Source organism: Hoplias malabaricus, chromosome X1 (genome assembly GCF_029633855.1).
Source record: "Hoplias malabaricus isolate fHopMal1 chromosome X1, fHopMal1.hap1, whole genome shotgun sequence".
Lineage (NCBI taxonomy): Eukaryota > Metazoa > Chordata > Actinopteri > Characiformes > Erythrinidae > Hoplias > Hoplias malabaricus.
In genome coordinates this window covers 2,032,147-2,045,328 of record NC_089818.1, presented here as the reverse complement: position 1 = coordinate 2,045,328, position 13,182 = coordinate 2,032,147, and the positions used below count along the sequence as shown (strand labels likewise).

General features: G+C 48.9%; 1 protein-coding gene across 3 annotated transcripts in view; it reads left to right on the top strand.

The window, feature by feature from the left end:
- The window catches only part of LOC136675419 (muscleblind-like protein 1), a 90,674-nt gene that overhangs the window by 41,221 nt on the left and 36,271 nt on the right, over nucleotides 1–13,182 (top strand). The gene's annotated exons all lie outside the window — the stretch shown is intronic.

Below are 13,182 nucleotides of genomic sequence, written 5' to 3'. Positions count from 1 at the left end.
TGATGCTGCTTTTGTTTTTAAAAAGAAAAAGCAGGGTGAGGGTGAATATAAGACGATGCAGCAGCGTAAGAGACAGGGAGAATGAGGCGTGAGATGCAGTAACAGAGAGAAAGAGACCGAAGGAGAAGGAGAAACAAACCTTTTACTTTTATAATATTCTCCTGTTTTGCAGCAGTTCTTTCTTTGTAGTCGGATCTCCTTCTGAAGTCACATTTTCTTCATGTTCCTCTACAGCTGCAGTTTCAGTGATTTCCGTGATGTTCAGCACAATCTCCTCAGAATATACCTCTTCTCCTGCGCATATATAAACAGTTGATTAATTTTAAACCCTAACCATGAAATGGATTCAGAGACCTGATGATGATAGGTTCAAAACCACACTTGTTTATTTTTCAGTAAAATTCTACCCGTATTTGCTGCTTACTGAGGAAATATATCTTCCCTCTGGATCAGGTGGCATCAGTAGAGCTAGAAGATAATGGCTGTAAATTATTGGCCGGCTCCCAGTTGGCGCAGTGGTCTAAAGTCTGATCCTGTCTTTAAGAGACCATGAGTTTGAGCTCCTGAGTGTTTTTGCCCGTGTTCTTTTGATTATTATTTATGAATAAATGTTGCACATTGTTATTGTGCAGTTGAAAGGCTGCTGACGCTTTGATGTTTGCTTTTGCTTTGGAACCAAATGGCAGCTGGTTTTTACTCTTAGTTTTCTGGGTGAGATACTTGTATCTCACAGTGACAGCGTACTTACATTGCTCTCTCCACACCTCTGTCCACATCTCTGTCCACACCTCTGTCCACACCTCTGTCTACACTCTGTCCACACCTCTGTCCACACCTCTGTCTACACTCTGTCCACACCTCTGTCCACACCTCTGTCCACACTCTGTCCACACCTCTGTCCACACCTCTGTTTAAACTCTGTTTACACTCTGTCTACACTCTGTCTACACTCTGTCTACACCTCTGTCCACACTCTGTCCACACCTCTGTCCACACCTCTGTCTACACTCTGTCTACACTCTGTCCACACCTCTGTCCACACCTCTGTCTACACTCTGTCCACACCTCTGTCCACACTCTGTCCACACTCTCTCCACACCTCTGTCTACATTCTGTCCACACCTCTGTCCACACTCTGTCCACACCTCTGTCCACACTCTGTCCACACCTCTGTCCACACTCTGTCCACACTCGGTCCACACTCTGTCCATACTCTGTCCACACTCTGTCTACACTTCTGTCCACACCTCTGTCTACACTCTGTCCACACCTCTGTCCACACCTCTGTCTACACTCTGTCCACACCTCTGTCCACACCTCTGTCCACACTCTGTCCACACCTCTGTCCACACTCCGTCCACACCTCTGTCCACACCTCTGTCTACACTCTGTCTACACTCTGTCCACACCTCTGTCCACACTCTGTCCACACCTCTGTCCACACCTCTGTCCACACTCTGTCTACACTCTGTCTACACTCTCTCCACACCTCTGTCCACACCTCTGTCCACACTCTGTCCACACCTCTGTCCACACCTCTGTCCGCACTCTGTCTGCACTCTGTCCACACCTCTGTCCGCACTCTGTCCACACTCTGTCCACACCTCTGTCCACACTCTGTCCACACCTCTGTCCACACTCTGTCCACACCTCTGTCCACACTCTGTCCACACTCTGTCTGCACTCTGTCCACACCTCTGTCCACACCTCTGTCTACACTCTGTCCACACCTCTGTCCACACCTCTGTCCACACTCTGTCCACACCTCTGTCCACACTCTGTCCACACCTCTGTCCACACCTCTGTCCTCACCTCTGTCTACACTCTGTCCTCACCTCTGTCCACACCTCTGTCTACACTCTGTCCACACCTCTGTCCACACCTCTGTCTACACCTCTGTCCACACCTCTGTTTACACCCAAGTCCACACTCTGTCCACACCTCTGTCTACACTCTGTCCTCACTTTGTTCACACCTCTGTCCACACTCTGTCTACACTCTGTCCTCACCTCTGTCTACACTCTGTCCTCACCTCTGTCTACACTCTGTCCTCACCTCTGTCCACACCTCTGTCTACACTCTTTTCACACCTCTGTCCACACCTCTGTTTACACCTAAGTCCACACTATGTCTACAACTCTGTCTACACTCTGTCCTCACCTCTGTCTACACTCTGTCCACACCTCTGTCCACACCTCTGTCCACACCTCTGTCTACACTCTTTTCACACCTCTGTCCACACCTCTGTCTACACTCTGTCCTCACCTCTGTCTACACTCTGTCTACACCTCTGTCCACACTCTGTCCACACCTCTGTCCACACTCTGTCCACACCTCTGTTTACACCCAAGTCCACACTCTGTCCACACCTCTGTCTACACTCTGTCCTCACTTCTGTCTACACTCTGTCCACACTTTGTTCACACCTCTGTCCACACTCTGTCTACACTCTGTCCTCACCTCTGTCTACACTCTTTTCACACCTCTGTCCACACCTCTGTTTACACTCTGTCCACACCTCTGTTTACACCTAAGTCCACACTATGTCTACAACTCTGTGTACACTCTGTCCTCACCTCTGTCCTCACCTCTGTCCTCACCTCTGTCCACACCTCTGTCCACACCTCTGTTTACACCCAAGTCAACACTCTGTCCTCACTTCTGTCTACACTCTGTCCACACTTTGTTCACACCTCTGTCCACACTCTGTCTACACTCTGTCTTCACCTCTGTCTACACTCTGTCCTCACCTCTGTCCACACCTCTGTCTACACTCTTTTCACACCTCTGTCCACAACTCTGTCTACACTCTGTACTCACCTCTGTCCACACCTCTGTCCACACCTCTGTCTATATTCTGTCCACACCTCTGTCTATATTCTGTCCACACTCTGTCCACACCTCTGTCTACACTCTGTCCACACCTCTGTCTTCACTCTGTCCACACTCTGTCCACACCTCTGTCCACACCTGTGTCTACACTTTGTTCACAACTCTGTCAACACTCTGTCCACACCTCTGTCTACACTCTGTCCTCACCTCTGTCTACACTCTGTCCTCACCTCTGTCTACACTCTTTTCACACCTCTGTCCACACCTCAATCCACACTCTATCCACACCTCTGTCCACACCTCTGTCCACACTCTGTCCACACCTCTGTCCACACCTCTGTCCACACTCTGTCCACACCTCTGTCCACACCTCCGTCCACACCTCTGTCCACACCTCTGTCTACACTCTGTCTACACTCTGTCCACACCTCTGTCCACACCTCTGTCCACACTCTGTCCACACCTCTGTCCACACCTCTGTCCACACTCTGTCTACACTCTGTCTACACTCTCTCCACACCTCTGTCCACACCTCTGTCCACACTCTGTCCACACCTCTGTCCACACCTCTGTCCGCACTCTGTCTGCACTCTGTCCACACCTCTGTCCGCACTCTGTCCACACTCTGTCCACACCTCTGTCCACACTCTGTCCACACCTCTGTCCACACTCTGTCCACACCTCTGTCCACACCTCTGTCCACACCTCTGTCCACACTCTGTCCACACTCTGTCTGCACTCTGTCCACACCTCTGTCCACACCTCTGTCTACACTCTGTCCACACCTCTGTCCACACCTCTGTCTACACCTCTGTCCACACCTCTGTTTACACCCAAGTCCACACTCTGTCCACACCTCTGTCTACACTCTGTCCTCACTTTGTTCACACCTCTGTCCACACTCTGTCTACACTCTGTCCTCACCTCTGTCTACACTCTGTCCTCACCTCTGTCTACACTCTGTCCTCACCTCTGTCCACACCTCTGTCTACACTCTTTTCACACCTCTGTCCACACTTCTGTTTACACCTAAGTCCACACTATGTCTACAACTCTGTCTACACTCTGTCCTCACCTCTGTCTACACTCTGTCCACACCTCTGTCCACACCTCTGTCCACACCTCTGTCTACACTCTTTTCACACCTCTGTCCACACCTCTGTCTACACTCTGTCCTCACCTCTGTCTACACTCTGTCTACACCTCTGTCCACACTCTGTCCACACCTCTGTCCACACTCTGTCCACACCTCTGTTTACACCCAAGTCCACACTCTGTCCACACCTCTGTCTACACTCTGTCCTCACTTCTGTCTACACTCTGTCCACACTTTGTTCACACCTCTGTCCACACTCTGTCTACACTCTGTCCTCACCTCTGTCTACACTCTTTTCACACCTCTGTCCACACCTCTGTTTACACTCTGTCCACACCTCTGTTTACACTCTGTCCACACCTCTGTTTACACCTAAGTCCACACTATGTCTACAACTCTGTGTACACTCTGTCCTCACCTCTGTCCTCACCTCTGTCCTCACCTCTGTCCACACCTCTGTCCACACCTCTGTTTACACCCAAGTCAACACTCTGTCCTCACTTCTGTCTACACTCTTTTCACACTTTGTTCACACCTCTGTCCACACTCTGTCTACACTCTGTCTTCACCTCTGTCTACACTCTGTCCTCACCTCTGTCCACACCTCTGTCTACACTCTTTTCACACCTCTGTCCACAACTCTGTCTACACTCTGTACTCACCTCTGTCCACACCTCTGTCCACACCTCTGTCTATATTCTGTCCACACCTCTGTCTATATTCTGTCCACACTCTGTCCACACCTCTGTCTACACTCTGTCCACACCTCTGTCTTCACTCTGTCCACACTCTGTTCACACCTCTGTCCACACCTGTGTCTACACTTTGTTCACAACTCTGTCAACACTCTGTCCACACTCTGTCCACACCTCTGTCCACACTCTGTCCACACCTCTGTCCACACCTCTGTCCACACTCTGTCCACACTCTGTCTGCACTCTGTCCACACCTCTGTCCACACCTCTGTCTACACTCTGTCCACACCTCTGTCCACACCTCTGTCTACACCTCTGTCCACACCTCTGTTTACACCCAAGTCCACACTCTGTCCACACCTCTGTCTACACTCTGTCCTCACTTTGTTCACACCTCTGTCCACACTCTGTCTACACTCTGTCCTCACCTCTGTCTACACTCTGTCCTCACCTCTGTCTACACTCTGTCCTCACCTCTGTCCACACCTCTGTCTACACTCTTTTCACACCTCTGTCCACACCTCTGTTTACACCTAAGTCCACACTATGTCTACAACTCTGTCTACACTCTGTCCTCACCTCTGTCTACACTCTGTCCACACCTATGTCCACACCTCTGTCCACACCTCTGTCTACACTCTTTTCACACCTCTGTCCACACCTCTGTCTACACTCTGTCCTCACCTCTGTCTACACTCTGTCTACACCTCTGTCCACACTCTGTCCACACCTCTGTCCACACTCTGTCCACACCTCTGTTTACACCCAAGTCCACACTCTGTCCACACCTCTGTCTACACTCTGTCCTCACTTCTGTCTACACTCTGTCCACACTTTGTTCACACCTCTGTCCACACTCTGTCTACACTCTGTCCTCACCTCTGTCTACACTCTTTTCACACCTCTGTCCACACCTCTGTTTACACTCTGTCCACACCTCTGTTTACACTCTGTCCACACCTCTGTTTACACCTAAGTCCACACTATGTCTACAACTCTGTGTACACTCTGTCCTCACCTCTGTCCTCACCTCTGTCCTCACCTCTGTCCACACCTCTGTCCACACCTCTGTTTACACCCAAGTCAACACTCTGTCCTCACTTCTGTCTACACTCTTTTCACACTTTGTTCACACCTCTGTCCACACTCTGTCTACACTCTGTCTTCACCTCTGTCTACACTTTGTCCTCACCTCTGTCCACACCTCTGTCTACACTCTTTTCACACCTCTGTCCACAACTCTGTCTACACTCTGTACTCACCTCTGTCCACACCTCTGTCCACACCTCTGTCTATATTCTGTCCACACTCTGTCCACACCTCTGTCTACACTCTGTCCACACCTCTGTCTTCACTCTGTCCACACTCTGTTCACACCTCTGTCCACACCTGTGTCTACACTTTGTTCACAACTCTGTCAACACTCTGTCCACACCTCTGTCTACACTCTGTCCTCACCTCTGTCTACACTCTGTCCTCACCTCTGTCTACACTCTTTTCACACCTCTGTCCACACCTCAATCCACACTCTATCCACACATCTGTCCACACCTCTGTCTACATTTTGTTCACACCTCTGTCCACACCTCTGTCTACACTCTGTCCTCACATCTGTCCACACCTCTGTCTACACTCTTTTCACACCTCTGTCCACACGTCTGTCCACACCTCTGTTTACACTCTGTCCACACCTCTGTTTACACCTAAGTCCACACTATGTCTACAACTCTGTCTACACTCTGTCCTCACCTCTGTCCACACCTCTGTCCACACTCTGTCCACACCTCTGTTTACACCCAAGTCCACACTCTGTCCTCACTTCTGTCTACACTCTGTCCACACTTTGTTCACACCTCTGTCCACACTCTGTCTACACTCTTTCTTCACCTCTGTCTACACTCTGTCCTCACCTCTGTCCATACCTCTGTCTGCACTCTTTTCACACCTCTGTCCACAACTCTGTCTACACTCTGTACTCACCTCTGTCCACACCTCTGTCTATATTCTGTCCACACCTCTGTCTATATTCTGTCCACACTCTGTCCACACCTCTGTCTACACACTGTCCTCACCTCTGTCTACACTCTGTCCTCACCTCTGTCTACACTCTTTTCACACCTCTGTCCACACTCTGTCCACACCTCTGTCCACACTCTATCCACACTTCTGTCCACACCTCTGTCTACATTTTGTTCACACCTCAGTCCACACTCTGTCCACACCTCTGTCTACACTCTGTCCTCACCTCTGTCTACACTCTTTTCACACCTCTGTCCACACTCTGTCTACACTCTGTCCTCACCTCTGTCTACACTCTGTCCACACCTCTGTCCACACCTCTGTCTACACTCTTTTCACACCTCTGTCCACACCTCTGTCTACACTCTGTCCTCACCTCTGTCTACACTCTGTCTACACCTCTGTCCACACTCTGTCCACACCTCTGTCCACACTCTGTCCACACCTCTGTTTACACCCAAGTCCACACTCTGTCCACACCTCTGTCTACACTCTGTCCTCACTTCTGTCTACACTCTGTCCACACTTTGTTCACACCTCTGTCCACACTCTGTCTACACTCTGTCCTCACCTCTGTCTACACTCTTTTCACACCTCTGTCCACACCTCTGTTTACACTCTGTCCACACCTCTGTTTACACTCTGTCCACACCTCTGTTTACACCTAAGTCCACACTATGTCTACAACTCTGTGTACACTCTGTCCTCACCTCTGTCCTCACCTCTGTCCTCACCTCTGTCCACACCTCTGTCCACACCTCTGTTTACACCCAAGTCAACACTCTGTCCTCACTTCTGTCTACACTCTTTTCACACTTTGTTCACACCTCTGTCCACACTCTGTCTACACTCTGTCTTCACCTCTGTCTACACTCTGTCCTCACCTCTGTCCACACCTCTGTCTACACTCTTTTCACACCTCTGTCCACAACTCTGTCTACACTCTGTACTCACCTCTGTCCACACCTCTGTCCACACCTCTGTCTATATTCTGTCCACACTCTGTCCACACCTCTGTCTACACTCTGTCCACACCTCTGTCTTCACTCTGTCCACACTCTGTTCACACCTCTGTCCACACCTGTGTCTACACTTTGTTCACAACTCTGTCAACACTCTGTCCACACCTCTGTCTACACTCTGTCCTCACCTCTGTCTACACTCTGTCCTCACCTCTGTCTACACTCTTTTCACACCTCTGTCCACACCTCAATCCACACTCTATCCACACATCTGTCCACACCTCTGTCTACATTTTGTTCACACCTCTGTCCACACCTCTGTCTACACTCTGTCCTCACATCTGTCCACACCTCTGTCTACACTCTTTTCACACCTCTGTCCACACGTCTGTCCACACCTCTGTTTACACTCTGTCCACACCTCTGTTTACACCTAAGTCCACACTATGTCTACAACTCTGTCTACACTCTGTCCTCACCTCTGTCCACACCTCTGTCCACACTCTGTCCACACCTCTGTTTACACCCAAGTCCACACTCTGTCCTCACTTCTGTCTACACTCTGTCCACACTTTGTTCACACCTCTGTCCACACTCTGTCTACACTCTTTCTTCACCTCTGTCTACACTCTGTCCTCACCTCTGTCCATACCTCTGTCTGCACTCTTTTCACACCTCTGTCCACAACTCTGTCTACACTCTGTACTCACCTCTGTCCACACCTCTGTCTATATTCTGTCCACACCTCTGTCTATATTCTGTCCACACTCTGTCCACACCTCTGTCTACACACTGTCCTCACCTCTGTCTACACTCTGTCCTCACCTCTGTCTACACTCTTTTCACACCTCTGTCCACACTCTGTCCACACCTCTGTCCACACTCTATCCACACTTCTGTCCACACCTCTGTCTACATTTTGTTCACACCTCAGTCCACACTCTGTCCACACCTCTGTCTACACTCTGTCCTCACCTCTGTCTACACTCTTTTCACACCTCTGTCCACACTCTGTCTACACTCTGTCTTCACCTCTGTCTACACTCTGTCCTCACCTCTGTGCACACCTCTGTCTACACCTCTGTCTATATTCTGTCCACACCTCTGTCTATATTCTGTCCACACTCTGTCCACACATCTGTCTACACACTGTCCTCACCTCTGTCTACACTCTGTCCTCACCTCTGTCTACACTCTTTTCACACCTCTGTCCACACTCTGTCCACACCTCTGTCCACACTCTATCCACACCTCTGTCCACACCTCTGTCTACATTTTGTTCACACCTCAGTCCACACTCTGTCCACACCTCTGTCTACACTCTGTCCTCACCTCTGTCTACACTCTTTTCACACCTCTGTCCACACTCTGTCTACACTCTGTCTTCACCTCTGTCTACACTCTGTCCTGACCTCTGTCCACACCTCTGTCTACACTCTTTTCACACCTCTGTCCACAACTCTGTCTACACTCTGTACTCACCTCTGTCCACACCTCTGTCCACACCTCTGTCTATATTCTGTCCACACCTCTGTCTATATTCTGTCCACACTCTGTCCACACCTCTGTCTACACTCTGTCCACACCTCTGTCTTCACTCTGTCCACACTCTGTCCACACCTCTGTCCACACCTGTGTCTACACTTTGTTCACAACTCTGTCAACACTCTGTCCACACCTCTGTCTACACTCTGTCCTCACCTCTGTCTACACTCTGTCCTCACCTCTGTCTACACTCTTTTCACACCTCTGTCCACACCTCAATCCACACTCTATCCACACCTCTGTCCACACCTCTGTCTACATTTTGTTCACACCTCTGTCCACACCTCTGTCTACACTCTGTCCTCACCTCTGTCTACACTCTGTCCTCACATCTGTCCACACCTCTGTCTACACTCTTTTCACACCTCTGTCCACACGTCTGTCCACACCTCTGTTTACACTCTGTCCACACCTCTGTTTACACCTAAGTCCACACTATGTCTACAACTCTGTCTACATTCTGTCCTCACCTCTGTCCACACCTCTGTCCACACTCTGTCCACACCTCTGTTTACACCCAAGTCCACACTCTGTCCTCACTTCTGTCTACACTCTGTCCACACTTTGTTCACACCTCTGTCCACACTCTGTCTACACTCTGTCTTCACCTCTGTCTACACTCTGTCCTCACCTCTGTCCACACCTCTGTCTGCACTCTTTTCACACCTCTGTCCACAACTCTGTCTACACTCTGTACTCACCTCTGTCCACACCTCTGTCCACACCTCTGTCTATATTCTGTCCACACCTCTGTCTATATTCTGTCCACACTCTGTCCACACCTCTGTCTACACACTGTCCTCACCTCTGTCTACACTCTGTCCTCACCTCTGTCTACACTCTTTTCACACCTCTGTCCACACTCTGTCCACACCTCTGTCCACACTCTATCCACACCTCTGTCCACACCTCTGTCTACATTTTGTTCACACCTCAGTCCACACTCTGTCCACACCTCTGTCTACACTCTGTCCTCACCTCTGTCTACACTCTTTTCACACCTCTGTCCACACCTCTGTCCACACTCTATCCACACCTCTGTCCACACTCTATCCACACCTCTGTCCACACCTCTGTCTTCACTCTGTCCACACTCTGTCCACACTCTGTCCACACCTCTGTCCACACTCTGTCCACACCTGTGTCTACACCTCTGTCTACACTCTGTCCACACCTCTGTCTACACTTTGTTCACACCTCTGTCCACACTCTGTCTACACACTGTCCTCACCTCTGTCTACACTCTGTCCTCACCTCTGTCCACACCTCTGTCCACACCTCTGTCCACACCTCTGTTTACACTCTGTCCACACCTGTGTTTACACCTAAGTCCACACTCTGTCTACAACTCTGTCTACACTCTGTCCTCACCTCTGTCTACACTCTGTCCTCACCTCTGTCTACACTCTGTCCACACCTCTATCTACATTCTGTCCACACTCTGTCCACACCTCTGTCTACACCTCTGTCCACACTCTGTCCACACTCTGTCCACACTCTGTCCACACCAGTGTTTTTTGATTTGCCTCCTACAGTTGTCAGCAGTTATAACAGTACGCCACAGTCAGGGTGAACTCACGCTATCTATACCCTCTATCTGTACCTTCTGTCTGTACCCTGTATCCGTACCCTCTATCCATACCCTCTATCTGTACCCTCCATCCGTACACACTATCCGTACCTTCTATTTGTACCCTCTATCCGTACTCTCTGTCCATACCCTCTATCCATACCCTCTATCTGTACCCTCCATCCATACACACTATCCGTACACTCTATCCATACCCTCTATCTGTACCCTCCATCCGTACACACTATCCGTACACTCTATCCATACCCTCTATCTGTACCCTCTATCAATACCCTCTATCTGTACCCTCTATCCATACCATCTATCCGTACCTCTATCTGTACCCTCTATCCATACCCTCTATCCGTACCCTCTACCTGTACTCTCTATCTGTACCCTCTATCTGTATCCCTGCAAATAAAATGAAATAAAATGACTGTAATCAAAATTTATGTTTTCTATTACATGAGCTTTACAGCTCTACAGCTAACTGAAGAACAGCCTTTTAACACTGGACATGTCTTAACCTCTCCACTACACTTCAGCTCAACATAATACTGCATTAATTAGCCAGATGTTTTTAGTGAAAGTTGTCTAAGTTCTGATGACCATGGTGTACTCTCAGTGTAGGCACTAATTTTGTGCAATTTAGGGTTCCCAGGGTCCCAGATGCTGAGGCTACAGTAAGATGGCTGGGTGCTCCTGGGTGTTCCTGTAGGCTCAACTGGTTCTGATGGAGCTGTTTTGGAGAGAGTGTTATAGGCTCTTATTTGCTCTTACTGTGGCCTCATCCTCCAGTGGTTTGTTGCGTAAACAAAGAGAGGAAAGCCGAGCAGTATCTAACCTGCTTCTCACATCTGGACTTCTACACAGTGTGTCTCAAAGATAAGGAAACACCAAATAACATGAAAACAACGTTCAAACAGCAGACAGAACAAATAAAGTTACACTGACCTGCAGTTTCTGGCCAAGTTTTCTAAAGTGACATGCAGCTACTTCACATTTTTAAGATGGCAACGTTCAACATGGCCATCAAATTAATAATAAGTTTCCTTACTCTTGTGACATATATATGTATATATATAAATTTGGTACCTGGAAGCAAGCTGAGTAGGGACTAAACCGTGGCATGTAAACCTTGCAGAGCGCTGATTGTCCGGAGAGAGTCGTCACTCTACGCCACGCAACGCAGACGACCAGCACCAACTCTCCATCTGTAAAATCTCCAGCTGCAGCAGAGATCACGTTTGTTTTTATCCGACTCACGACGGCAACTCGTAAAATTACTCTGTGGTCTTTTGAAGAGGTTCAAACGCTCCTTGGTTCGGTGGCCGACAAATGAATCCAGCGAGAGCTGCTTGACTAAAGCATTCAAATACACACTATGTAAACAACGCTAAATGTTACTGCTGTCGTTGTTGTGGTTTCCAAAGCCCGCAGTTTCTGTTAGAGACAGGGTTTTGTGACACCTCCGGCTACATGTTGGAGGGGGTAGATGTTGTACTGGGAAATGGAAAAGGTACTGAAAAGAGAATATAGCTGAGTGGTGTAGGTACCATGCAGTAGAAAAGCACCATGTTCAGTAAAACCATGGTCTGTGGTCCAGTTCTTATGGTCACTCTTTGTGGTGGCCAGGGGTCAGCAGTTCAGCTTATTTTGTGAATCCTTTTCTTTCTAACTGAGGTGTTAATATACAGTAGTAGTTTTTAAAGTTACGTCATGCATTTCCCCTGCCCCACAGGTGGCTTTAATGCCAGCTGTATGTGAATGAATGTGTTGGCATTGACCCAAACGTAGTTTACATTGTTGACTTTCTTTAGTTCTGTCATCTACGACCTATGAAGCTAAAGAAAAAGAAAAAAAAAAAGTTTTAAATTGCTAACTGATGCGAACCCACTGCGTGTGTGTGTGTGTGTGTGTGTGAGTGTGTGTGTGTGTGTGTGTGTGTGTGTGTGAGTGTGAGTGTGTGTCTCCGCATGTGTGTGTGTGTGTGGCTCTTGCACTGAGCACCACTTCCTCCCAGAGCAGTAGGGAACGACACTCTGTAATTTTCCATCTATTTTTACGCTGCAGGAGGAAGACAAACACACACGTACTCTCTCTCTCTCTCTCTCTCTCTCTCTTTCTCACTCTCTCTCACACACTCTCACACACACTCTCTCTCTCTCTCTCTCTCTCTCTCTCTCTCTCTCTCTCTCTCTCTCTCTCTCCCTCTCTCTCTCTCTCTCTCTGAATGTAGAATGTAGGTTTTGTGGCCTGTGCTACCTCATTGGTCCCCTGTGCACATGAACACACATGAAGGACATATTGTAAGGAATATCATTCCCTACCTGGAATGTTGTGTGTATGTGTGTGTGTGTGTGTGTGTGTGTGTGTGTGTGTGTGAGTTGAGGAAATGTTGAAAAGAATAACTCAGAGCAAATTTGGACTGAGAAAATGTGTCTCAGCCACTGGTCTGCATGC